This window comes from Pezoporus flaviventris, unplaced genomic scaffold, assembly GCF_033815535.1.
Source record: "Pezoporus flaviventris isolate CSIRO_AGI_PZ_B2104156 unplaced genomic scaffold, CSIRO_AGI_Pfla_v1 ptg000041l, whole genome shotgun sequence".
Taxonomy (NCBI): domain Eukaryota; kingdom Metazoa; phylum Chordata; class Aves; order Psittaciformes; family Psittacidae; genus Pezoporus; species Pezoporus flaviventris.
This window is the reverse complement of record NW_026892589.1, coordinates 13,728,489-13,755,974: the sequence shown is the minus strand read 5'-3', so window position 1 is coordinate 13,755,974 and position 27,486 is coordinate 13,728,489. Positions and strand designations below refer to the sequence as shown.

General features: G+C 53.6%; 1 protein-coding gene and 1 long non-coding RNA gene across 2 annotated transcripts in view; both read left to right on the top strand.

Moving 5' to 3' along the window:
* The first annotated feature begins 5,201 nt into the window (after positions 1-5,201).
* Positions 5,202-7,044, top strand: LOC133276001 (uncharacterized). The gene is made up of 2 exons (XR_009745755.1): positions 5,202-5,315; positions 6,772-7,044. It is a non-coding gene; the product is annotated as an uncharacterized LOC133276001 (long non-coding RNA).
* A 5,757-nt stretch (positions 7,045-12,801) lies between these two features.
* CORO1C (coronin 1C) overlaps positions 12,802-27,486 on the top strand; it is a 41,367-nt gene continuing 26,682 nt past the window's right edge. The window contains exon 1 of the mRNA XM_061466411.1: positions 12,802-12,956. The gene's annotated coding sequence lies outside the window, so the exon portion shown is untranslated. The remainder of the gene's footprint in view (positions 12,957-27,486) is intronic.

Below are 27,486 nucleotides of genomic sequence, written 5' to 3'. Positions count from 1 at the left end.
GTACTCTGCTAACAGCCGTTCCTTTGACTTCATGGTGTTTCTGAAGCCTGGTTTTCTATCGAAACGAGCAGCATCTTTTGTACTGTACGAGGCATAATGCACTTTTTTTTTTTTTTTTTTTTTTTTTTTACCTTTTGGGTGTAAAATGTACGTTTTCTGTGCTTCTTGTGAGGAAAGAGAAATAAACCTTTTTGTTCCGTTCTCCTTTCTGAGCGAGCCCTGCGGCGTTTGGGGACGTGGGAAGGACCGAACGCACCCCGCGTGCTCCCAGCAGCAGCCGCCGCTCTTCCCGTGTCCTCTCCTCCCATCCGGTCCCATTGCTGGGGTCCCGGCTGTTCTCTGTCACCCTGAAGGCCAGGTCAGGAGGTGCCTTTGTCCCTTGTCCCTCTCGGCTGTGTCCTTGCAGTGCAGCTGCCTCGCTGGGATGGCGAGCACTGGAAATGCACCCGAGCTGCGGCACAGGGTCACGCGGGGGGGTTTTATAAGGGGGGAAAGAAGGGAATGAAATCGGGATACACGGTTCCTGGAGGCAGGAGTGCAACTGGAACGTGTGAGTCCCACCTCGGGGAGAGCCCAGGATGGGGCTGAGGAGAAGCTGCTGCCGTTCTGACTGCCTGCTCCATGCTGAGCCCTGCCTGTGGCACGTGGAACAGTGCTGGTTTGGAGAGGGCCACAGGGACAGGAGGGGTTAATTCCCGCAGCCCCGCTCTGGTCACGTTCCCAGTGGGAAAGCCAAGAGCTAAACTCTGGGATGCGGCGCTTTGCCCCATGCTGCTGCTCCCGGATCCACCCGAGCTGGGACCAGCCCTTCCCGGGCATCCACGTTTTGCCTTTAAAGGCAAACTGAGCATCTGCCTCCGGAGCCTGCGAGGAGCCTGGTGCTGGGGGGATTGCTCCTGCTCGGAGCTGTTCCGGGCAGGAACGTGTCCGTGTTTCCCTTGGCAGCCCCTTGCCTCAAGGAGTCATTAACCCCACCAGCACTGGTGGGGTTCGGGGCGGTTGGGGCTGATTTGGATTGGATTTGGCACCATCACTGGGGCACCACGTGTGGCTGATGGTGCCTCCTGTCCCCAGCACCTCTCCGGCTGCACCCACAGCCCCGCGGGGACCCACAGGGGCAGCAGGTCCCCAGCTGGGAAAACAGCCTGGAGGGGATGGAGAGGGAGCCCTGGGGTGGGTTTGTGCAGGGTTTGGTGGGTTTACACCCAACAGCATCCCTGGTGCAGCTGCGGCTCTGCCCCCGATGCGGGAGCAGGGTCTGGAGCCGCACGGGCAGGTTCCTGCTGCGGGAGCTGGAGCTGGTGTCTGATGCTCCCCTGGGCAAGGATGGAGACCCTGCATTGAGCTGGAGCTCCTGGCTTCGTGTCAGGGCCTTCCAGAGCTGCCCGGATGTGCATTGAGGCTGGGACGTGATGGAGAGCAGGGGAGGGGTGCGTGCTCCCAGCCTTACCCCGTGGGGGTTCACCCCAGCAGGGCTGGAGCTTGTGCTGAGCCTCGCACCAGGGCTCAGGCTCAGGCAGACAACAGCGACCCGGCTGCAGCGTGTTCCCGAGGCCCTTGGATCAGTCAGTCCTGGAGCCAGCATCGCTTTGGGCTCAGAGCCTTGCTGTGAGCTCCTCGCATCCACTTCTCCCAGGTGATGCTCAGGACGATGCTCTCTCTGCTCATCAAAGCATCTCTCCCCCCCCATCTGCATCCGCAGAGCTGCAGGAGGTCACGCACTGAGGACCACGCCGTGGCCGGGGGGTGCCTGTGGCTGCCGGTGAGTTCACGTCCTCTCTCCTTGTTACGGTTGAGGCTGGCTCTTGGTGGAGCCGGGTGTCACATCCTGTTGCCTGGCTTTGCCATGGCAACACCACAACAGCGGGAGCAACACGAGGTCTCTGCGGTGACGCTCGGAGGGGTTATTTATAGCCTCGGTGGTGGAGGGAGATGCTGGAGCGTGACGCTTCCATGGGCATCTGGTGCTGGGGCAGCCAGCACTGGGGGCTGTCCCATTGGGCCATGGGGTGATGGGAAGATGGGAGGTCCAGCCCAGCCCCTCACCTTGCCTGCCCCACAGAGGAGCCGCAAGGGGTGATCCCCTCAGTGAGCCTCCAAGTCCATTCTGTGTCCCTGATGGGAGCAGGATGGTTTCCTGGCTTCACATTGGGGTTGGATGAGCGCAGGGGTGAGCAAGGGTTGTGGTGCTGTCACTGCGGGGGGGAACAGATGGGGTTTGGGTGAACAAAGTGATGCGCCCAGAGAAGCTGTGGCTGCCCCATCCCTGGCAGTGCTCAAGGCCAGGTTGGACACAGGGGCTTGGAGCAAGCTGCTCCAGTGGAAGGGGTCCCTGCCCGTGGCAGGGGTTGGAGCTGGAGGAGCTTTAAGGTCCCTTCAACCCATCCCAGCCTGGTTCTATGAAGGATGCAAAGGGCTGGTGCTGCACTTCAGTGCCTGCAGTGACACCGGGAGCATCCGGGTTTGCGCCAGCCTCAGCCCTTGCCCTCCTATTCCCTAAAAGTCTCTTCCTGTCTGGTGTGAGGGATGCGGCGCCGGTGCCTGCAGCAGCTGCCATCGCCTTTTATGCAGCGGGCGCAGGAGCTGCCGGTCCCTGTCGGGCTGTCCCGAGTGTTAAATAAGCAGCTCCCAGGGAAGCAGAGCTCGGCAGGGCCAAACTGCAGCTCCCTGCAGCGCTGGGAGCACGTCAAGGGCAAGGCAGGAGGTGATATCCCCAAACCGCGGCTCCCAGACTGGGTTCGGTGCTGGCTCAATGGGAAGAGCCTGGAATCGGGGCAGGTTCACCCCTGGGGCTGGGGGCAGCCTCCGCAGGGGTTTAAACCCTGCAGCGGTAACAGAAGGTGTTTCATAGCCCTGGAGCAGCTCTGCAATGTGCATCCATGAACCCCATCCCAGCCTGGCTCCCGGGCTCATCCCTTGCTCCTTCCCATTGGAGCGGGGATGAGGTGATGGCATCATGGGAGACTGCGGTCCGGGTTCAATCCGTGCCGCCGTGCGAGCGTCGGCCGTGTTCCGAGTGATGCTGCATCCCTGGGGGCTCCGGATGAGGATTTTCCAGCCCCAGGTGTCCGCGGGATGCTCGGGGCCTGTTTGGGCTGACACTGGGGTGCAGCAGCCCCCGGCCTCCCCGTAGGGCCCATGTAGGTGCTTCCCTGCATCCCGGGCCGGGATGCTGCCCCGGCTCAGGCTCGGCACCTCGTGCACCATAAAAGGCAAAGCGCTGGGAAGAGCTGCCGGGTGGGAGCCGCTCGGCCCGTGCAATTCCAGGCATCCCGCTGTGTATAAACGGATCAGAGCCCTCGGCTCCCCCCCCACAGGAGCCCGTTTGGCAGCAGCATCCCCCGGCGGGAGGAGGGATGCGCAGAGGAGCACCCAGAGCACCCATGTGGGAGAAGCCAGGGACTCCCCGTTCCCGGGCTCGCTTTGTCCCGGCTGCTCTCCCCTGTGCCGCAGCGGTGCCCTGAGCACGGGCACATCCCCAGGGACCCATCCCGGCCGGTCCCCGCGGGCTCGCTGCAGGCTCTGTCTCTCCCCAAGCACTGGGACGCAGCCCAAGGCTCCAAGGAAGGAGCCGCCGGGCAGGGAGCGGTGCCAGGGGCACGGGTGCGGGTTTCCAAGCTCTGCTCGGAGGAGCTGACGGACGTGGTCCTGCCCAGGCCTGGCACGGAACCGCTCGGGGAGCAGCGGGAGCGCAGGGAAGCCGGGGAGGACCGAGCGGGACCGGGGGGGAGTGGAGTCATTGCTGGAGCAGGCTGGGGAGGAGAGGAGCGTCCCTGCGGCTGCAGAGCCAGATCCTGCCTGTGAAGTGCCCCGGAGCAGCAGGTTAGAAGCTGGAGGGAGCTTTTCAAGGTGGGATTGACCGGATAGGGACCAGCGCAGCATCAGCTCTGGAAGCCCCCTGCGGAGGATGGGCTCCATCGCCCCAGTGCGCGCATCCATCTCGGCTGGGCATGAGGCTGAGAGGCGCCGCTTCCCGTGACCCAGGCACGGAGGCTTCCAAGCTGCCTCCGGCTCTCCCAGTAGCGGAGCAGGGAGAAGGAAGGCGGTGCTGAGAGCCAAGGTGGGAAGGGATCCGGGCTGGACGGCTCCGGGAGCAGGGATTGCGGGCACTGAGCCCCCGGCCATGGAAGCCTCCACCTGGCAGCACTGTGGATGCTTGCGGGATGACACACGTCAGGAGAGGGGCAGGGACCGCGCCGCTTCCCGGGAAGGCTGTAACCTGCAGGAGGGCCCGGGGCACAGGCACCTTCCCGACCCCCGGAGCGAGGCGCAAGCCAGGATGAGCAGGAGAGAGCAGTGGGAGCTGCGCTTGGATAACCCCGTGTCAGGAGAGCGAGGAGAAGCCCCCCCGAAGGTTTACGAGCTGGAGGTCGGGCACAGGCACATGGGCAGGACGGTGAAGCCGGTGGTGTACAGGCTGGAGGAGAGCGAATACCGGCGCCTCATGGAGGAGGCAGAAGCAGAACCTGAGGAGGAATGGGAAGCGATGGAGCACTGGGGGGCCGTGATGCAGGAGGGGTACCCAGGGGATGGGAACGTGGCGAGCCCGAGCCTAAGCAGGCTCCACGCTTCCCAAGCTGCCCTGAGGAGGGAAAGGAGCCGCTCGGACTCGGAGAGCAGCGCAGAGAGCAGGCAAGTGAACCAAGCGGCCCTGAACTGTCCCTCGGGGGGGCACAAGCCGAGTGTCCCCATCAGGTCAGACAGCTTCGAGCGGAACGCCCTGCTCATGGATTACATCCTGCAGAGCAAGCAGGAGGCAACCGCGTCTCCTCCTTACGTCCCCAGAGAGAGCGGCAAAGCGGCTGAAAGCTTCAGGCAGGCGATGAGCTTCGCCCTCCATCCTGACGGTGCTCCCGACCCGTTCCAGAACGGGGAGGATGATCCGGCCTGGAAGCACGGAGACAGGGGCCTGCAGGGGATGCTCCCCGCTCCTGCGGACTGCGCTCCGGCCGCTGTCGACAGCGCGAGGCTCTCGAGGCAGAGCAGCCCCCAGCTCCTGGAGCAGCTCGCAGGGGAAGCTGATGCCGCGGTCCCCGATGCTCGCAGCCCCAGGAAGACCCCCCCGGCCCCTCCTGTCCGGTCGCACAGCAGGGACAGCCTGGCCCTGAGCATGAGCAGGGCCCTGGCCATGACGGAGGCGCTGCTGGAGCCCCGCGGTGCTGCCGTGGTGCCGGAGCCTGCCCGGGGGCAGGGGGCAGCGGGGGGCAGGAGGAGGCAGGAGGAGGAGGATGAGAACGTGCTCAAAGTTGCTGATGCCAAGAAGGCCTTCGAGAAGCCCAAGGGGAAGGCGCCGGTGCCCGGCGTGGCCAGGAAAGGTGAGGGGTGAGGGCTCGGCTCTCAATGGGGACCCGGGGCAGGGCTGCGGGCAAGGGGTGCACGGTGGTTGGAGGGTTCTCAGAGCAGAGGTGCCTTGTGCAACCGATGGGATGTGCACGTTCAGCAACCTGTGATTGGGATGAGGCCGGAGGAGAATCGGGAGTTAATCCACTTTACTTCTGCTCGGTGGAAGTGGTTTGTGCAGGGGCACTGTGTTAGGAGAAAGATTTGCTTTTTAAGCCTCTCCTGTACCTATCAGTTCGCTATTCATAACACCTACGCTGCTTGGCATCAATAGGTGCAGTGCCAAAGTGCCCTTATGATGCTTTCTGTCATGCTGTGTGCCTCTCCAGGCATTGGGCGGGCCAATAGACGTGCTTTCAGCTCGATAACACGAGCAGGAGGCATCATGCCCTTGATGTTCTCCTTCCCCTGCACCGTGACTGAGCTGAGCAAACCTTCCAGGAGAACGCCACCAGCTCGGAAGCCCTTTCACTGCCCGACCCTTGCTGACGTCCCCTGGTCAGGCAGGGGCTCTGCAGCAACAGGGAGCGATGGGAAGCGGTCGGTCGGAGTTTGGCATCGCCGGCACAGCTCAGCCCCACGCTGGTGAATGCTCACCTTCCGCTCATTGACAATCTGCAGCTGGGGTTTGCCTTATAAGGGAAAATAGATGTTTTAAGGCACAGGAAACCGGTGCTGGTTTGGGGCTCGATAGCGTGTTCAGTTCCGCGCTGGGTGCGATCCGCCCCCGGGGCTCGGTCCGTGGTGCTCTCGAGTGCTCTCATTCACAGCAGGCACGAAACCGGGTCAGAAAATGAACATTGCCACAGCGTTTGTGTGGTAACAAAAAGCCCCCCAGCGGTGCAAAGCAGGCCCCATCCGCTCGGGAAGCACCTGAAGGCGCGTTGCCGTTCCGGGGATGCGGAGATAGGGCTGTGCATGGTGTCAGGGCAGGCTGTGCCACCGGGCGGACTCAGGGGAGGGATGGGAAGCTTGCACGGGTGCTGTCAGGGTGTCTGCATGCAGGCAGGCTCCGTGCTCCTCCTCGAGTGGTGCAGCTGATGTGGAGTGGCTTCATCAGGGGCATCAGGCAGGGATGTCCTCATCAGCATCCTGGCCGGGAGGAGCGGGGGGATGCAGGGGGTGATCTTAGACAAGAGGAGAAGGCACTAAGGCAGTCCCCAGTTATAGTTAAATCACTCCTGACAGATGTTCACCTCCTTGGCCTTCAGCAGAAACAGGCAGGGAGGGTCAAGACAATCTATTTCAATACTGAACTGTGAGGACGTTGCTGTAAGGAGCAGGAATAGCTCCCCATCTGTGGCATAGCCTGCTCCTTTCAACCTGTTCCTAACCACACCTTCCCAATCCTCGTCCTGCCTAACTGAACACTAACACCTCGCGGTCATTTACCATTATGTGATTCCTTTCTTATACCTCTGATTTTTCCAGCACCTTTGGTCCAGCTTGCTCAGGGAGAGAAACAGAACGAGATGGCAAAAGGATTCAAAACGGGTTGAATAATGAGGACGAGACTAGGATAATGGGCTAAGTGTAACGTGGAGCGCCACAGGAATCACAGCGCCAAGCCTCACGCTGCTGCTCAAAGCTCCCACTCGCTGTGTGGGGCCTGGGTGGGTGTTTCTGCTATGCAGAGCGATAGGAAGCGTCCGTCCAGGATGCTCGTGGTGGAAATAAAATCCAGCTTGCTCTCTTCACTCTTTACCTTCTCGTGTTTGCTTCCTGGTCTCTCTCTTCCCCCTTAATCAGTGGGTGTAGTGGAGACAGCAACAAAGAAAACCCCATCTGTTGCGATGAATTGCTTGGGGTTTATTTGGGGTCTCAGCATTTTAATGATGCATTGGGACCACCTCCCCTTCGCTGCAAGGAAATGGATTTGTATTTCATGGTCCTGTGTGGTGATGGGGAAGAAAAAGACATGAGGGAATCCGTTTCCTTTTGCTGTGTATTTCTGTGCCTTTCCTAGAGCAGGGTGGGAAGGGATGTGTGTGACATCTATTACTGCATGTAACCCGCACAGGAGTGTGTGCATGCAGTAATAAATGTGCTTTATGAGCTCTGTTGTAAATCATTAATAACAATGGCATCAATTATTGATACTCACCATGACCTAATGTTCACTTATTGTTATCTACCAAACCCCAGCATCCTCCACCCATTCCAAGCAGCGCACAGACTGTGTCATCCTCAGTGCTTGCCCACTGCAGCACATTCCCGTCACCCTTTGGGGTGGGGGCTGTTGTTCTGATCCCCATTTACCAGGTCTGGAAGTAGCACAGGGATTTGTTCTATGCCACGCAGAAAGGATGGGCAGAGCCGGGGCTAAAACCATGGGATGCTGAGTCCTAACCTGCTGCTTTAATTCACATTCCCCCTTCCCACATGCTGATGCACCCTCACACACTTCTCCCTTCCTGGCTCTTGTGTTAAAACCTGATGGAACATACTGCTCCCCTTATCTTCATTCCATAATTCTACAGCTCCCCTTTCTGGCCAAGGGCTGAATGAGGCCAAAGCAAACGGGTTTTGTTCTCCCTCCCTCTCCATAGGAGCACTGTGCTGGAGCTGGGAACAGAGCAGCCCAGGGCAGCCCGTGCAATCCTGCCTAAGCAACAGACCTGATTCACCACAGTCTTAGGTGGTTGCTGTTGGTACAGCTTTGTCTTGGTGTTTCATCACTGAAATGTCCCTTAAACCCCAGGCTTGTCAGCTGCCCTTGCTGGTCCATGGGTGCCCGATGGACGTGAAGGAAACAAGGCAGAAAGGGTAACCCCAATGCTATTCCACACAGAGAATGGCTTGGGTTAGTTTCCTTTCTTTTCATTGCAATCAGCTCAGCATTGCAGCAATGTAAAGTGAAATGTAAGAGCACATCCCTGATTGCACCGGGAGCAGCTCTTCAGCACGGCAGGGTCTGGCCTTGTGCATCTAAATCATGAGAGCCATAAGGAAGCACTATGATGAGCATACTTGACTGGTGTGGGTCGGAAGGGACCTTAAAGCTCATCCAGGGACCCCTTCCACTGGAGCAGCTTGCTCCAAGCCCCTGTGTCCAACCTGGCCTTGAGCACTGCCAGGGCCACAGCTTCTCTGGGCACCCTGTGCCAGCGCCTCAGCACCCTCACAGGGAACAGCTTCTGTCTAAGAGCTCAGCTCAGCCTCCCCTCTGGCAGGTTAAAGCCATTCCCCTTGGCCTGTCCCTACAGGCCCTTGCCCAAAGCCCCTCTCCAGGTTCCTTGTAGCCCCTTTAGGCACCGGAGCTGCTCTAAGGTTTCCCCTTCTCTACTCCAGGCTGTTAAAAGGCTTCAAGAAATGGACAGATCTATAGTGGGCATAAATGTCCTTTAAAAGCGGCATAATTTGATGTCTGCAAACCCAATGTCCAAAACACAACCTGTCACATCTGGCATATTTGGCATGACTTAGAAGTTAAGCTGCAAAAGAACAGGCCTTTAAACTGCTGATCCCTCTAAACCCTCCGTAAGCCTTTTCCCTTCATTCAGAATACATTTAGCAATGAGGATTTAAAGCGAAGTGAAATGTTGGAGGTGAATTCACCCCTCAAGTGACTTGACTGGTTCTGAGCGAGTGGCTCTGCCGTCTGTCTAAGGCGGCTCAGGGACCACAAGCCAAATTGCATCATCTCAGCTGAAGGCCAGGGAAACCATCGCCATTGCACGTAGGAAGAGATGCCTCAGGTGCCTGCAGCCTTCTTTACCCTTTCTAACCAATAACTCCATGCTGGCAAGGGAGGCTTGGGGCCCTATTGAGCGCTTTACTCACAAGGTACGTCAAGATCATCGCGGGAGCAAACCAGAGCGCTTCATTGCAGCGATGGAAGCGATGCAAGGCAGCTAAATTTAGCTGCTGACATAAGTTTCAGAGGTGGAGCCTGCAGGCACGGTGCTGTTTCCGTATAAAGGCTGCGAGATGGATGCTTCGCAGCAGTCGTGCGTCGATGGAGCCGAGGGGAAAATATGTGGGATGGCTGAAACCAGCCAAACGTGCTCCGGGATCAGTGCTCTCCGCAAAGCACCATAAGCAGGCGTGTAGGGGCTGAGCAAAGAGAAGGCCAGACTTTGCTGTGCGGTTCTTGTTGGTGCAAGGGCTCGGTAACAGGGTGTTTTCCTTCACCAGAGTTAGTGTTTGTGATGTATTTTGACAAGTGGCTAAGCTTGCCTCCCGCCGGCTGCCACTGGAGTCCTGTTTGGTGGGGTTTGATCCGGCGGAAGGGAGGAAGATCAGTGCTCACTGTGGGGCCAAAGAGCGCGTGGAAAACCGTGCCCATTCCTTCTGTTGCTGAAGGTTGCAGCCTGAAACTCATGCCTTTTCGCATGGCGAGCTGTTGTGATCTAAATGGCTCATTGATCCAGGTCAGGAGCTGTTGTGACTTAATGACTCATTGGTCCAGGTCGGGATCTGAGGGATCTTTGGGGCATTTCCATCCATATGTTGAAGGAAGCAGTAGTGAATACTCTGAAGGTATCGTTTCCTTCTGAGCCCACCCTTGGTGACTCTTCCGGTGCCATATGGAGCAAGCTGTGCCGCAGGAGCGTCATCCCTGCAGTGATGATGTGAAGCAGGGACCAGCCGCTTGGGTGGCTGTTATCAAATTAGGCTTCAAGCAGATTTCTGAGGACAAATTGCACTTCGTGTCCTGTGTGCATCACCCTGTTTAAAGGGATGCCAGAAACCTCCTCTGGTTTCTTTTCCAAGCTGTTGGGTAGCACCGATACTGCTGCTTTCGCTGCTGTTTTTCAGTCCATGCTAAAACATCACTTCATGCCCACCCGCTGCTTTGAGCTAGAAGGAGCTACACATCCACACATTTTAGGTACCATTTTCTATGCTCATATTAATAGCCTTTCACGAAGTTTGAAGCCACACGCACAGGAGCTCCTCTAAATCAAGGGCTGTGGGGCTGGCAATCAGCTCAGCTCTATCACTGACTCATTGTGTGACCTTCAGCAAGCCACGTACCTACGTGGAAAGTCTGAATCACAATCTAAACCCACTACACTGCAGGCTGCCTGCTCCAGGCAGCCCCTCTGCTGCTGCCTTTCTGCTTCCTTAGCCTGGAAGAGATGGTTTGAAGGAGGCAGGTGGGGAATAAATCCCTGGCTGGTGGAAGGAAGGTGTTAATGTCGCAGTCATTGGCGGTGCAGGGCAGGGATGCAGATTGCAGCTCTAATCTTTGGGTGTAGAATATTCCTTTATCAAGGTGTTGCTCAGCACGTAAGAGACTTTCCTGCTTGTTGAATCGGGGGTTAAAGCCGTGCCAAGGTTTAAGCAGCGCTGGATGATATTGGTTCGTTTAATTGGTGCCTGCCTGATGTTCCCATCAGCTGGAATGTGGGACCAGGACAAGGGTACCTCCAGGAGGCTTTCACACCCGCCTCTCACTTAACAGGGGGCAGTTCACACGCCCTGGGGGAAGAGGAGGCGTTTGCAGCTCAGCGCATCACAACCTCCCTGTATCCCCCAGCCCTGAGCACTGTAAGGGGGGGGGGGGGGGTTTGTGGCTGCCCTGAAGAACCAGACTCCCCCCCCCAGCACCCAACCGCTTGCAAACGAGCTCGCCAGCGTTGGCCTAAACGCATGAGGAAGCCGCAGCAGCGTTTGGTTTTGGCCATGTATGGTAAACCCTGCGCGAGCACCGCTCCGCGCCGTGAGGAACTGAAACGCGCAGCCTGCGGGGGGCATTGCCCTGCCACTGCCATTGCCATTGCCCTGCCATTGCCCTGCCATTGCCCTGCCACTGCCATTGCCATTGCCCTGCCATTGCCCTGCCATTGCCCTGCCATTGCCATTGCCATTGCCCTGCCATTGCCCTGCCATTGCCCTGCCACTGCCATTGCCATTGCCCTGCCATTGCCCTGCCACTGCCATTGCCATTGCCCTGCTACTGCCACTGCCACTGCCATTGCCCTGCCATTGCCCTGCCATTGCCCTGCCACTGCCATTGCCATTGCCCTGCTACTGCCACTGCCACTGCCATTGCCCTGCCACTGCCATTGCCATTGCCATTGCCCTGCCACTGCCATTGCCATTGCCCTGCCACTGCCCTTGCCATTGCCCTGCCACTGCCATTGCCATTGCCCTGCCATTGCCCTGCCACTGCCACTGCCCTGCCACTGCCCTTGCCATTGCCCTGCTACTGCCATTGCCCTGCCACTGCCATTGCCATTGCCCTGCCACTGCCCTGCCACTGCCATTGCCACTGCCCTGCCACTGCCATTGCCCTGCCACTGCCACTGCCATTGCCCTGCCACTGCCCTTGCCATTGCCCTGCTATTGTCCTGCCACTGCCATTGCCATTGCCCTGCCACTGCCCTGCCACTGCCATTGCCCTGCCACTGCCATTGCCCTGCCATTGCTCTGCCATTGCCCTGCCACTGCCCTGCCACTGCCATTGCCATTGCCATTGCCCTGCCACTGCCATTGCCATTGCCCTGCCACTGCCATTGCCCTGCCATTGCCCTGCCACTGCCCTGCCACTGCCCTTGCCATTGCCCTGCCACTGCCATTGCCATGCCACTGCCACTGCCATTGCCCTGCCACTGCCGTTGCCCTGCCGCTGCCATTGCCTTGTCCTTGCCATTGCCCTGCGGGTACCATTGCCATTGTCCTGCCACTGCCATTGCCCTGCGAGTGCCATTGCCTTATCTCTGCTATTGCCCTGCCACTGCCGTTGCCCTGCGGGTGGCCATTGCCTTGTCGCTGCCATTGCCCTGCGGGTGCCATTGCCCTGCAAATGGCATCTCCCTGCGACACTGCCCTGCGTGCCTCAAGGCACCCATTGCAGAGGTGCTCATCTTACTGCATCAATAACCGTTACCCTCTTCAATCGAGCAGCAGAGGCAAACCCCCTCCTTACAACCACATTATCCGGCATCCCCCAACAGCGGCTGCTGCAATGGGGGGAGAATCTTTGGTTTCAAGCTCCTGTCCTGGGGGTTAAACCTTAAACCACGACATCCATTGCGGCGTGGGTTTAGCAGGGGCTCGCCCTCTCCCCTCCTGTCACCCTCTCGCTGCCAAGCCGCACCGACCGGCCCAGGACGAGGGTTTCTGGGCCAGACCCGTGCGCTCTGTGGCGCTCAGCTCACGGTGGGGCTGTGCCTCCATCACCGCTCGCAGGTGTCACCTCCGCGGCCATAGTGCCCCCATCACCCGGGTGCGCACAGCGGGACTGCACCATCCCTGCTGGGAGGGAAGAGGCTCTGAGGCAGGGGAACCGGATAACGGGAACCGGATAATGGGAACCGGATAATGGGAACCGGATAACGGGAACAGGATAACGGGAACCGGGCGCGGAGAGGGGACGGACACCGGCTGCGAGCCCCACGGCGGGAGACGGGGAAGAGCGAGAGCGCGCAACCACGCATGGGCGAGCGCCGCGCGGCCATTGGCTGGATGAGCTGCCAGTCACAGAGCGTCCCCGCCCCCTCCTGAAGCCGATAGGCGTGGCCAACCCGGAGGCGGAGCCAACGGGAGGCGGGGTTTTGGGTCAGCCCCGCCCCGGCCCGCGGCGCTCAGTCGGGCGGCGGCGGCAGGCGGCGGAGGCGGCTCCGCCGGGCTGAGGAGCGGACACGGGGACGCGGCTCGGGATCGCGGTGCGCGGCGCGGCGGGGGCCCCGGGCGGCGGTGGTGGGAGGGCAGCGGGGAGGCGGCGGTGCCCGTGGGAGGGCTCCGGGCCGGGCCGAACTGAACCGAACCGAGCCGAGCTGGGGCGGGCGTTAGTGCGGGCGCTTCCTGCGCGGCTGCACCCGCCGAGCCCTTTCTGAGGCGGCGGCCGCTGTCAGCGCCCGGGCCTGCGGGAGGGAGCGCGCTCCTCGCCGCGGTTGGGCTCCGCGCTCCGCCCGGGGCTCCTTCCCCCCCGCTCTCCTCCGTGCGCGGTAGCGGAGAGCCCCGGGGCCGGCATCCGGGCGGGGGGCGCGGGTCGGCGGCGGGGCATGGCCGGGGCGCGGCTCCCCGGCGGCGGGGCCGCCCCTGCGCGCCGGCACCTGATGCCCGCCGCAGCCCCGCGCCCGCCTTTGTTCCGCTTGGGTCTCGCTGGGCTTTTTCCCCTCTCTTGTTCCTTCCATGGCGCCGCAGCCCCGGCTCGATGGCACCGGCGTGTGCGTGCGGCCCCGGAGCGCCGCGAGCCCGCTGGCACCGTGGGTAGCGCTGCAGAGGACAAAAGATGACCGGAGGGTTTAGCTTTGGGGTTTGTCTTTAGGCTCCCATTGACCGGGTGCGTGTCACACCGTTACCGGTGGCTCCTCCGAGTCTGCTCGGGGGATGTGTGCGGAGTCCTGGGCTCTCTGACGTGTTCCCAGGCTTTGTTTTTCTCCGCAGAAAGCCACGTTGTTTGAATAGCGATGTGTCAAAGGCCGGAATGTAAAGGTCTGTGCTTGTCTGAGCTCTGTGAAAGGAGCCGCTTCCTCGCTCACGGTACGTGGAGAAGCATCTGATGTGCAGCGTTCAGCTGTAGTACAATGTGATGCAGTGACTGCACAGGAGACGGGTCTAAAAAAGCCCCCAGAGGGCTAGAAAGTGTCTGAGACAAAAGTAAAACTGATGGGTGCAGTTTTATTGTCCTAGTGATAGCGTTAGTGCTGTGGGGGTTTTGCTAGCTGTAGCTCGAGCCACGTACGTGTGTGTTTGAGCATATCTGTTTATGCAGGTGTGGAGTGGTCCAGGCAAGACCAAAGGATGCTGGCAAAATGGAAGCGGGATGTGTTGAACATTCCAGGTTGTGGCTGGTTTTTCAGTTTGCTGGTACAGATTCGGGTCTAATTTTAGGCCAGGCTGTATCCTGATTCCCTGACTCTCGCCTCTGTAAGCATGTGCAGGAGGGAAGCTCAGTGCCTGCTGTGAGTGTGGGAAAATGGTGTGAACTGGCACGGTGAGAAGCGTGTTCCTATGTGTGATGGTTACAGAAAGCAGCGGGTACCTCGTGTGCGAGGCAGGAGAGGATAGATTTGATTCTCATTTGAATACCAAGCATTGAATCCTCCTTTCTGCTCAAGGAGGGGGAGAAACCAGATGGCTGTGAACTCCCCGAGACGTGTTATTGCACCTAATACTCCCGTTTGCTAAAACGGTGTACACAAAGGTAGAAGATCAAATACTGTTGTGATAAAGTCGATGTGTGTTTGGTTTGTGTATATGTTTGGAGTATTTTCAGTAGCCGGAGGAAGACCCGACACACCGGGGTGCCTGTCAGGGAGCATTTACTTCGTGTTTGTTTTAATAGAGCACTTCATAACAGTAATTTTTCAATGGTCACTTGCATACAGATTGCTTTAATCAGCGTTTGTGTCTCTCTGTTGGCATGACTCTGCCTTCTAGTGAGCTGCCTTTTCAAACATCATTGGCTTTTTTCAAGTGAAATCTTCGTGCTTATTGCATCTGTCACTTCTGGGATGCACTCCAAGCGCAAGGCAGAGATTCAGTGTAATGGCAATGAGGAGGAATGCACAGAAGGGTAAAATAGCAGCTTTCCGGAGCGATGCAGCGAAGGCTGCTGAGAGCTCTGCCCTCAGTAACCACTCCCTGCATCATGTTCAACATTGGGCTTTAATGGTGGCTTCATAAAATGGCTCGTTAAAGCCCCACGTTGCGTTTTGATTATAAGAGAATTGGTGTTATTAGTCTGAATTTGGTTACTGATGCTGAGGACTATGGCTCGGATGCCAACTTCCTATTTTGAAGACATGAGCAAAACACTTCCTGGCCTGAGTCTGCAGCTGGGTGAGGTCATCAGTGCACCACTCCCAGGGCCAGGAATGTCCTTTCAGGCAAACACAGGCACATTTTCACTTGACTTTTAAAGGATGGGTTTGTTTGTTTTGATTGGTTTTTTGTCTGACATGAGGCTTTTGTGATCATCTCAGTCTTTCCCTAAGGATGTGTTGGGACACAAACTCACTGAGGATTTGAAGCGCCCCAGTTTCAGCATTGACAGGGCATATGAACAAGAATGAAATGCCTGTCTGCGCTTCTAGCTCTTTCCCTGCTGTCTCCTGTACCTAATATTTTTTGGTCTGCTTATGTTCTGGTGGTTCACTCTGCAATTAATCTGACTGGAAACTCGGTTATTCCGGATGTGTTGAGCATATTGCTATAGTTGGGGATCGGTTACTGGGCCCTTTCATTCCGTTTGCTAATAAGATTGCTCTGTTCTGTTCTTCCTCAAGTGAATAACTCCACTAAAAATGGATTATTTGTTTCATTTTGAGGTTATAATTGCTCAGCACATGACTTTTAGATGATGATATTTTAGATTATAGCGTCAGGCATGTAAAATACCAGGGTGACACCAGAATTACTCAGCTTCTCCATGTAGTAGTGACAGGTCTTAGGGAGCCCACCAGCAGGTCTGGATTTGCACTGTAGGCCTCTCCAATGCAGAGTCTGGCACTGATGCTCCTCAGAGGAGCAAACTGTCTGGAGAGGTTCCTAATGGACTACACCATTAGTTGCATTACAACCATTAGTTGCGTATGTGCTTGTATGGGTTTGTTTAGTGAACACAAGTCTGATCAGAATTAATGGCTGGATGTGGACGTAATGATGGAGCTATAAAGTAGGTGACTGTTGCACAACTGATTTTACTTCACACCTCTCCCATGTGATTCTTCATGATAGTAAGACAGAGGTCATCTCTTTACAGCAGATATCTTGGTAACAAGTCACAGTGCCTCTGGAATGGAAGAGGCTTTTGTGGTGGAATACCATAAAAGCCTTAAAATCCTGCTCTCTAGGTCACGAACTTGTCAGAAATGATGACACTGGTATCTGCTGCTGCCTCCTATGGGGGACAAAACATTGTTTTTTCAAAGGCTGCCAGCCTGCTGATGTCCTCATGGTGCCCATCAATAGGATTCCTTGGGTTAGAGTAGAACACAGGCTCTTTGGCCATGTCTCCTCTTCATCTGTCTTTGTTAATGAGTCAGATACCAAGGTAGAACCACCTGCACTGTACAAAGGTCAATAGTATTTCTCCAGCATTACCACTGTGCTGCATCAGCATTATTTGGTTTGTCTTGATCCAAATTTTGTGGATGAAAACAACAGATTTTTGTATCATATGCTTTTTGCTACGAGCATATAATGACTCTTGAGGTCTGGCTCTCAGCGGGAGAAGCTGGTTGAGGCTGGATCAGCTATAGTGACTCTGACATTGAGCTGGGCCTCTCAAGCCATCCTTAATTAGATTTTTCTTGTTTTCTCTTTTAATAATTGAATTTGAAAAATGGCTGGAAATGAAATTAAAGCAGTGGTGGGGCCTGATTTAAAGCCATTAAGGTTCAGGCTGATGTGGTCAGTGTGCTGAGATGAGCTGGCAGCTCTGGGCTGGAGCATGGCTGAGCTAAGCCTAAGGCCAAGTGTGCCCTTCAGGAGGGGTTGTGATGTCCCCGGGGCTCTCCATCCAAATCTTGACTGGCCAGAACATCTTTGTGTGTAATCTCTGTATGTGCAAGCATACATGTAATCTATGTACAGTTCTTCTTAGCTCAATAGTAAGGCAACCATTTCTGCAGCCTTATCAAATATACCTGGAGCAGGATTTCATACAACTGGATGGGGATGGTGTGCTTAAAACTACACCTTGTTTGCATCCATGTGTGAACCTAGGCAGAACATTTCACCTGCAGTTCCTGCTGTAGGCAGTCCCTGGAAAATGGACTTCACATCTCTCCGGTTGGGGTATTTAGAAATGTAGGAGCTTCCCCTCCCTTCCTCCTCCATCCCCTTAGTTCTGCATATAGTTGCCATAGAGACTGTGTCCTGGAGTCCTTGCAAATCCATTGTTTATCTCACATAAATGTATAAACCTGCTGTATTAAAGCATCACGCTTTGAAGCGTCCTGTTCCCATGCAGATCTGACGGGGGCTTGACATCCTATGGTGCTGCAGGTTTGGGTACTGGACATGTGTCAGGCACAGTCGGACAAGCTGATAATGGGTGTAATTAGCACCACCAGGGATTAGCAGGCGGCAGCAAATTCAAGCTGGAGTAAGCACTGCATCCCTTGGGAGCCGGGCAGACTGGCAGTGCTGGGCAGATGATCACTTGATAAGGAAGATAGTCATCAGCAGAGGCTCAACAGCGAGGGACTGGGCTTGGTGCTGGTGTTACCTCTTCAAGTTGCCTTTTCTTAATCCCTTTTTGCTTTAAATCCATAAAAACCTTATGGTTTGTTAGCTCATGCTGGAATCTTGAACACCCGAATGACTTGGGGTAAAAGCTTGGCATTTACTTGCTGTTTTTCATCATACAGTGGCCAGTCAGTGGCAGAGTTGTTTCTTGCAGTTTCCTGTGTGATGTGGATCACTACCCTTGTTTCCATGTTGGAAATGTGAGGTTCAGTGTATTCCTCAGGGTCTTGCAGGTAACAGGCTGGGAATACTTGTAGTATATCATACTAGGTGTACTTGTTGTTTTACAGGTGGTTCATCTGTTTGTACCATCATACGTGGTGGGATGTGTGTGTGTGGATAAATGGCCCTTCTTACACGTAGTTTTTCAACTGCTCTTATCTTAGTACTTATGTTAATTACACTGTATCTTGGAGGTTGGAGTAAATAGGCACAAAACTGTCTTGTTCAGAACAGGAGGTAGATTAAAGTGATTTTAAGGTTTATTTCCATTTTTGGCCCTGCAAAGATCAGTTTATAAGGCAGGAAGAAAATCGACAGCCTGCTTAGGCAAACATGGGTAGCCAGACATACTTCAGCAGTGTGTGTGCCTGTGCTTTAGCGCAGTGTCAGGTGTAGCACAAAACACTTCAAACTGATTGTCATCGTGCCTTCCAGCACCTTTTTTCCTGCTTTCTGGAGCAATTTAAAGCTTTTCATGGTGGTGGTGTTTAGATGTGGGCTACCCTGGCTTGGCCTCCCGTTCTGCCATGCTTTGGATGCACTGGGTTATCTATCCTCTTCACTTTGCTCCCTGGGGTTTCTTCGGGGGTAAAGGTTATCTTTTTGTTCTTTATATGTGGTGGTTGCCACATTGATCTTCTGGTCTGCTAAGGGAATTCTTGAGCACTATGAAAGATCACATAAAAACCAGCTGGGGCTTATCTCGGTGTAATACTGCCTGTTGTTTTGGCTGCTCTCCTCCAGAACTGCTGTAAATGCCACAGGGACTCTCAAAGGGCTGGAAGTGTGGGTTGCACGTGCAGTAACGTGATTGTCGAGCCAACAGGTAAGTAAAGCTTAAAGGTCACCAAGCACAGGCTGTAATTCTTCATGCCCCTTGGTGGAAACAAGTTCCCCAGCTGAAGAGCAGCCAACTGCAGGTGCCTTCCCCAGGGAATCAGCCTTCATGCAGTGCTATCAGGGGTGATTCTCCCTGTCAGGTAGGCAGAGAGCTGCTGTGGGAGTGCTGGGGACAATGGGTACATCCCTTGTCCTTGGCACATGGAGCCTGTGGGTGTAGGAAGATATTTTTCCTTCTTGCACCTGAAATCTTCCTCTGCAGTGTAGCAGGGGTGTTTATTAGAGCTGCTACTGAACTCAAGACACGTTTCCTAAGTCAATGTGTCTGTTCTTGCCTGTTTAGAGAGGTGATAAAGGTGCTCCGTGTTGCTTTCATGGTGTAACACCAGCTCACTTGGGTTGCTGCCCTCTTATCACAGCATGTGATGGCCTCTGCTGCAGTGTGGGACAGCAGCCTGAAACGGATCAGCGACAAAGAACATCTGTAGGACAGAAGAAATGTGTTTGAACTGGGAACCCTTTGCTCAAACAGATGTTTGAGGGGCTGTAATTGGTACCACAAGATAGCTTTTAAAATCAAGTTAGCAGATCGAGCTATCTGGGTTTGAGTTTTAGCCTCCTCCAGTCTCTTCCTCCCTCCCCCAGCCCCGATTTCAAATTGCATGTTACAGAAACAGGACAGAATGACAATGGTGCTCTTTGAATTATAGGCTACTTGGCCAGAAGAGCTGGCAGGACAGCAAATGGAAATCTGGAGAAACACACACCACTTCCAACTGGGAGAACCGAGATGTGTTTTGCAGCTTATTTGTGCAGCATGAAAATCTCAGATGTGTGTGTTGTCCACTCTGAACCTTCTGCATTGAGGGTATTGTCTTCTCTCTGAGAATTAATCAGTATTGGGTTTATTTTGAGACATCAAAAGCAGTTCAATGTGAGTGTCTCACCTTTTGAGTGCGTGTTATTGAGTAGCTTGAGACGTGAAGGTCTAACCTGGGCTCCGATTCGGATGAAGGTGTTTCTCAGGGTGTGCTGACCAAGCCCATTCCTACTTTCTGGAGTAGAGCATCTCCATTCAGAATTGCAGTGTGATGGACCACGCTGCTCTGAGCTCTACCTCCATGATGTTGTCCAGGTCTCTGGTCCATCACAGGGCTGGAATCAAACATGAGACACCACAACAGAGGTGTGGTGCAAGAGATGCTGCCATTACACTTGCCCATCCTCCTCCACTCTGATGGCATCCCCCAAGGCAGCACTGTCCTCTCAATGGGCTCCCAGCAGGTCTGGGTGCTGTGTTCCATCCAGCAGGCCAGTGGAGCATTTGTGGTCAGGCAGGGCCATCTGGAGAATGCTGCATCCTCGCTTGGTCAGTCTGACTCACACTTGGCTGCCCTGTTTGTGAGCCTCGGTTGTGCTGATGTGTTGTTTCTGCTTTATTTCTAAGTTGGGAGGATTTTGTGTCCCAGCTCACTTTGTGTTGAGATCAGAGGGCTTTCTGCAGGCCTTGGTCTCCTCATGGTGGCTCTTGGTACTCCTGAAGAACTGGGACCCGAGACTATTTATCTCCTTAAAACACCTTTAATGTTTGTAGTTTGTTCCTGTTGTTCCATGTTGTAAGGGAGGAATAAAAACCAGTTTAAGTCCTTTGAAGATTCCTCCTTTCAGTAAATCTTCCTGTCATTTCTTTTTGTAAGGAAAGATCCCATGAGCTGTAAGCAAGGAGAATCTGTGAAATATTTCCAGTAATAGCTTGAAACCACTGGAGTTTTAAGAGGAAATGTGCTCACCTTAGAAAATACCACGTAATCAGGTTACCTTCACTCCTGCACCCCTTCTGGACTTGAGCAGAATGTGAAATACTGTATGAGTTGTTGGTATTCCCATGCTTCAGGCTCCCAGCTCCTGAGCTCTGCTGTCTGCTTGACATCTAGCCTAAGTTCATCATCAAAGAGGGCAGCAGGGGGGTTGGAACTTGATGATCTTAAGGTCCTTTCCAACCCTAACTATTCTATGATTCTATGACTACATCCTCTATATGGCATTGAGTTTCAGGTTTAGTGGCTACCGGTGAGCACTTCTGTCACACATATAGAAGGACTTGGTGTTTGCTGTTTATTTCCTTTGGACATGTTTGATTGATTCATGTTTCAGGAGATAATACAGTTGGTTTCTGCTGTTGGCACTGTCATGTTAGGAAGAAGGTGTTTGTGCCTTAGCTTGTTAGTTGGGAAAGATGGGACCTGGTGGTGATTTGGTGAGGAATTTACGAAGCTCTGGTGGGGAAGAGCTCTTTCTCCATTTGTAGCCATCATCCTTAGCTGGGACTCAGCTCTCACCCAAAGCCAGGTTAGAAGAAAACCTTGTGATGCCTCAGGAATATGGTCTGGAAGAAGCTTGCATATAACCTTCAAGAGAGCAGAAGAATGCAGCAAATTGGGGTAGCAGCTCTGAACAGATTGATGCTTCCTTGTTAGCTCTGTTGCACTGATAAGAGAACTAGGTCAGCTCTGTGGAGAAAGCATTTTATCTGCATACTTCTCCCTGGAATCCTGGTGCTTGGCTGTGGTAACAGCCCTGCTGACTTGCAGCTCTGCTAAGGGGGTTGTGCTCTCCCTCTCATGTCTTTCACAGGGTCAGAGTGTGGTCTGAAGCCCTGTTGCTTTTGTCTCTGTGGCATGTGCTGCTCTTACTGGGGGGTGATGCAGTCAGTCCCCAGGGGTGTAAGTAGCATCTTCCACCCTGCTGGTGTAATGTCTCTGGCTGAAGTTCATAGGGCTGTTCGGCTCTGGAAGCATGTTGTTCTGTGTCTTGGCAGTGGATGAGGATTCAGTGTGTGAAGAAGCATCTCTGGTGTTTATTCCAGTGGAGAAAGTGGAGAATGAAGGCTCTTGGAGCCATCATCCAGATATCCCCCAATACATCACCCATCACTGTGATGAATTCTTTGGTGTGATGATTCTTGTGTGCATTCATTTCTCTCTCTTTACGGTGGCTGACACAAATTAAATGAAGCCAGGCAGTACTCTCTGTTCAGGGTAATGACTTTCGACTGCAGTGTCCTTTTGCCACTGTAAATGATGGTAAATGATGTAACGTTAGACTGTAAAGATACAAGCTCCAGGAGGGTATGAATAGTAAGATCCCCAAGAAGGTGAATTGCATGCCTGAAAACCTTTAAGTTAAAATACCCATTGAGTCCCTGTGTGCACGTGGAAGGAGTGTCAGCCACAGCATGAGAGACACGCACAGGGTAAACACTTAGGAAATAGCACGTGCCTCTTGATGCCTGCAAGATTTAACTATTATAGGCACTTCTGACTTAGAGTGTTTTGTTATAACAGTCTTATTGAGATTGTTTCAGGGTAGAGCTCTGAAAACCCAATCGTATCAAGTATTTCACAGGTTAGAACCAACACCTTGCACTTTGTCCAGAACAGCAGTTTCAGCTTAGTTTAAGTTTGGGTTGCGTTACATTTTTGAATGTGGTGGGCTTCCCAGTTGAGATATAATCAAATTCCCTGGTAGTTTGTGGTTTAGGTTCCCATCCCAGAATAGAATCTCGCCAGTGGTAGAACAGCTGGAAATTTCTGTATTACGTTCATATTCCAGCTTTTTGTCTTTCAAATGAAGTGAAATCAGATGGCAGGCTCTTGCTCAACCTAGCCTAAAGTAACCAAAGACTGAAAATCATCTGTGCACAGTCTGATGTGCTTGGGAATTGTGACCATCTGTAAGTAGTGTTCACCTTTGGTTTAAATAACTCTGAACATCTGATAACAAAAGTGCTGTCGGCAATAGACTTAATATGAATTGCTTTGAAAGGGTATACCAGAGAGGGGATAGCATTAGGTTTGAAAGCAGAGGACTGCATCAAGGTCCTTGTGGCTGTTCCTTTTAGCTGCCAGAGGTTTCATGTGAAGTTCTAGGGACAAGCAGAAATTCTTGTGGCCATGTGATTTATTTTCCTCCCCGTTCCATCCTTGCCCAAATACTGCAAGACTTAATATCATGAGACTGAGTTCACTGGTTCCCTCGATGCTTGGAGAGGGAGATGAAGCCTTGCTGGTGGTACGATGCCTCTCCACTCTAACAGTGGTGGCAATTGACTGCTCTTGTGGTTTGATGCCAGCCATGGCTCTGAACTCGCCATAGGGTGTGTGCTCCTGTGGTGATCAGTGTGCTCCTTGCAGTCCATGCTCATTGGATTCAATGAAGGATGGTCTCCACTGTCCTCGCTATCTGTGTGTCTCCAGTGATGGAGCTGGCAGCAAACACTTGCCTCTTGCTCCCCCCACGGATGTGTCTCACTTCCCTTCCTCTGCCAGAGGTGTGCTCAGAAATGTTGTCCTTGAAATGATCTGGCAGGCTTCTCTTCTGGATGAGTGAGTCTTGTGAGGTGTTCCTAACACACTGCAGCATGGTGAGGCTGTAAAGTGTTCATGTGCAGTATGCGTGCAGCTGGACTAAGCAGGAGGCAGCCCGTGTCCGCAGGCACACGTGTGTGTGTGTGTGCTGGTGTACAACATGCCGTGCACACACAGGGGTTACAGAACCCACAGAGGTTGCACAACCAAGTGCTGTGAAGTTAAGAAATGCCACAAGTGAGCGATTAGGAAATAACCTGGGTGATACTTGTTCCCTTTTCCACATGCGGTGGGGTAGGGCTGTCAGCTCAGGCCTTGCTCTGCTGGGCAGGCAGTGATGCTTGCAGTGGTGGGATGGAGCAGGAAGTGCAATGGGGTGGTGGTCTCTTTATGGTTTAAAACCTGAATGCTTATATCCCCTGTTCCATATGTGGCTGCACCTTATCTGCCAGATGATGTTCAAAGTGCTCTGAAGAGTGAATTACTAGATTCTTTGTGGTGCTTATCTCCATGATGGCCTACTGCTCTGCAGATGTGGCTCAGCCCTGCTGGGAGGGAGGGTGATTTTGCCAGGATGGGGGCCTTTAGGCCTCAGGTTGAAACATTCCTGGCCTCATTATTGGCTCAGGATTAGAACATTCTTCAAGGTTTCATCTCGGAGCACTCACTGCTCTTACAGATGAGGCTCAAGCATCTCAGCCCAGGTGTTCAGAAAGACCTCGGGCTGTCCACGTTGCTGTGTCCCCAGCACCCTGTCCAACCCATAGCAAATGAGGCAGTTGCCCCCCTGGTATTAACCATCATTGCTACCTGGTGCTGGTGGCACTGCCTGTTTTGTACCTTGGTTTATTTTCTTTTCCTCCTTATCTGCTTCTCATTTGTTCAGTTATCTGAGACTACCTTTATTGCAAAGCTGCCACTGAAGTGGATGCAGCCTCTTTGATAAGGCTCTGAGTTTGGGGGTTCACCATCAACAGCTTATCTTGACATGTTCCATTTGGAAAAAGAGCCTTTCCAGTCCCAAGTACCCATTGCTTATATGGGATGTTCTCCCTATCCAGTGGATCTCTATCTCTTCACCCTCCCCTCAGCAGTAGCCTCCGGCTGCCTGTGACTTAAACCAGCCTTTTATTCCCCATGCCTCCCTTTCCAGAAGCGATCACAATCACATGGGCTGAGCAGGATTTTGCCATTAGTGGGGGGTTTTCCTGTAAGTGTTCCCTAGCAGGATGCATTTCCTCTTGCATAAGCAGGCTGAAAACCCTCCGAAGCCACAGAAATACATCTGTTGGCTTCTTGAGACAGATAAATCCTTTATAAACAGGAAAATGGGCAAACTCATGGTAACTCTTGTGACACATCATGATGGGAGATCAGAAAGGAACGGAATGAAAAGTATCACTGTGCAAGCGTGGCTGATGGCATCCTGCCTTTCTAAGGTCCTTTTAAACACGGACACAAAGGCCAGTGGCTGAGCTGTGCAGTGGGAGACCAAGTGAAAAGGTTGGTAAGATTCAGCTGGAAGGCACTTGACATTTGGGGTGGGGAGGGAAAGAAGAGTTCTGAGGGCTCTTTGCTGCGTCCCCAGCACGATGTGTAAGATGCCGTGTGTCCCGGAGTGGGATCCAGGAGATCAGTGTGGTCGTAGATCTGTCAGCACTTCTATTGTAGTGGTCTTTGCAGGGTGTCTAGCGCTTCTGTTTGGATTTTGCTGAGGGCTGTAACTCTGGCAGTATCGAAACTCCTTTCAGCTCCCAGTTGGGAGGGTTTAAATCCTCCAAATTTGTACTTTACCCAAAAAAGAGAAAATATTTCCTGTCTAGCAAGTGTATGGAGACGGTTCCAGCTCCTTAGCAAAGATTCAGCAGCACAGACAATGATCTAATTAACTTCCTTGTTAAAGCTCCAGCTCCAAGTCCATTTCCTAAGAGTGAATGCCTGGCACAGCCCCATTAGCCAGGGATGCACTTTCTTGCCCACTCGGGTGTTTCCACAGTCACTTCCCAAGGGTCGCTCAGCCAGCCAGGTTATACTCTGTGTGTGTCATAGAGGCTGAATCAGTCTTTCCTTATGGTGAATCATCTCAGATGTTGGGGTCTCATCTGATCATCCTACCAGGGGCCAACCCGGGAGCTCCTGCCCACGTTGAGCCTGCACAGGGCCCTGCTATGGGAACCTGTGGCAACCAAACTGAGCTGTGGTTTGCTTGCAGATGATGGAGGAGGGGATGCTCTGCGGTATTGAGAAACAAATGAGATATTAAATGCTCTTCATGTATTCACAAGAGGCTGGGGTAGGGAGAAGATGACTTTTGGTGCTGGGCACTGAGCTAACCCAGCTTTGTTTTTCACCTGCTCACTGTCTGTGCTTGGAGATCTGCAGCCCCTGCTCTTTTCTAACTGCAGCCTGCACATCTCCCCCCTTCCTTCCCTCTGGAGAGCAGCCAGATCAAAATGGCTGTGATCCAACGCCAAGAATCACTCCCTTTGCTATGGAAATGAGGACTTGGAGGCTGCTCACCATGTGTTCATCAGAGAGTTCCTGCTGAGGATGATGAGCCGTAGGTGGGAAGAGGGCAGCGAAGGTGTGCTTGAACAAATCCGTTCAGAACAAGTAAGGGTATTTTTGGGTACATCTGACTCTTTGCATTTTTAAAAGTCATTTATAGAAAACAAACAAAAAAATCCATTTCCATCAAATGGTAAAACTGAGGGGAATAAAGGAGTAGAATTTCACCATAGGATAAAGAGTGTTTCTCTCCTATTAGTGGAAGGGGTGGCAGATCTCTTGGTATCTGATATTTGAGATAAGCATATTTTTTTGGGGTGATGTTCTGGTATTGATCAAATGAAGGAAAGATATCATTATCCAAACTATCCAAATAATCCTTCTTAACTACCATATCCACATTCCCTGCATTAAAGCAGCCAAATCGCAAAACCCCTGGGTGCACGGTGCATTGACACTGGGCAATTTACTGTGTTTTAGCTCAGCATGGCAAGTTTAAGCCTTCACTTTACCTTCCTAAACCATCAGATTCTAATCTTGATGCACAGTGGGACGGGAGCATTGCCATGAAAACCAACTGTGCACAAAGCAGGGCTTTTTCCCTTCCCCTGTTTGAGCTGCACACCCCGAGCGAGCAGGGTTTTGCTGCAAGGTGTGTTCTAGAGGAGGAAAGGGCTGAGCTGGCCGCAAGCTTCCTGCAGTGCTGCGGCACGTTGAGGCTCTGTGAGAACATCCCTGTGTGCTCAGAGCGCCCTGGTGTCACTGTGAGTGGAAGGGGTGATGCTGCTCTCGCTCGAAGCGGTGGATGCAGAGGCGCCGCAGCAGCACCCTTCCTGCACACAGCACCCAAACAGCTCAGAGCAGGGAGGAGCCCTCTCGGGACGAAAATGCCTGTCAGGTCTCTGAATGAGTCTGCACAATCCATTAATAACTGGGTGTGGAACTGCGTGTTTTTATGGTGTCTCTTAACTGGGCCCCGGGCAGCTTGATAGTAAAGCGCGTTTCTCGTCTCGCAGGGGGTTTTGAGTTGAATTTCACCTTTTCTTTGTGAGTGACTCAGTGAGGAATCAGCAGGGCTTGGCTTGGGATCATGCGTTCCTTTCCCTCCGGGAATACGTCCCTACCTCATCTTCCATCCCTGCATCCCTCCCCGCTGGGATGGCCACGCGTGCATCCCCGAGGAGCCCACCAGCCCCTGTTCTGGCAGCGCTCCACCTCCAGGCACGATGCACCATCTGCTTCGGCGGCTTCTCCCATCCATTTTGGCTATCCTGATCTCTTCCTTTGCCTGGAAACAAAACAAAACCCCATGTCACTCATCAGCACTTGTATTTATAACCCCCAAAACGTGTGTGCTTCACTGCCAGGTGCTTGACTATGTCCCATGTGCGGAATGGTTTGCTCCTGGTAGTTCACCATCCCACTGGTACTGCCTGTCCCAACGCTCCATCCAGCTGGAGGGCTGAACAGGAACACTCCTGGGGAGCTGTGCATTACCAGCATAGAAAGAGATTGGTGTCTGGATTCCATGTTCCTGCCTGGAGCTGGGGCTGGGGAGCAGCTCCTGGTTTATGACTTCCCATTGCACTTTGGTGTCACTGGGTGTGCCCTGCATGGAGCAGGCCTTTTATTTGTGAAATAGTTGGCAGAAAGCACGTTATGCAATTCTGTAAGTGCAGAGGAAGCCTCAGATCATCTATAATGTGATAGCAGTCATTAATAATTTATACATAGCTTCTTTTGAACGTGGATGTCTTGAACCCCCCGATCATTCACAAAATTTTGCATTTAAAGATGACACTTGTGGTTTTTTTTTTTTCTTAAAACTGTGTGAGTTTGTAATACAGGGGTGTTCATGGCACTTCTGTAGCTTTGAAATGAGTGAATTGGGAGATTTAAGAGGACACCAGCGTAGAAATGGTACCACGAGAAACACTGCAGGGAGGCCCCATCTATTCCCAGTGGCTGGAAATAAAGGCAGAGCCCTTCACACTGTATCACCAGGTCATGGGTGGCTGAAGGCCATCACTAGTGGTGTGGCTTTCACCCCATGCCTGGG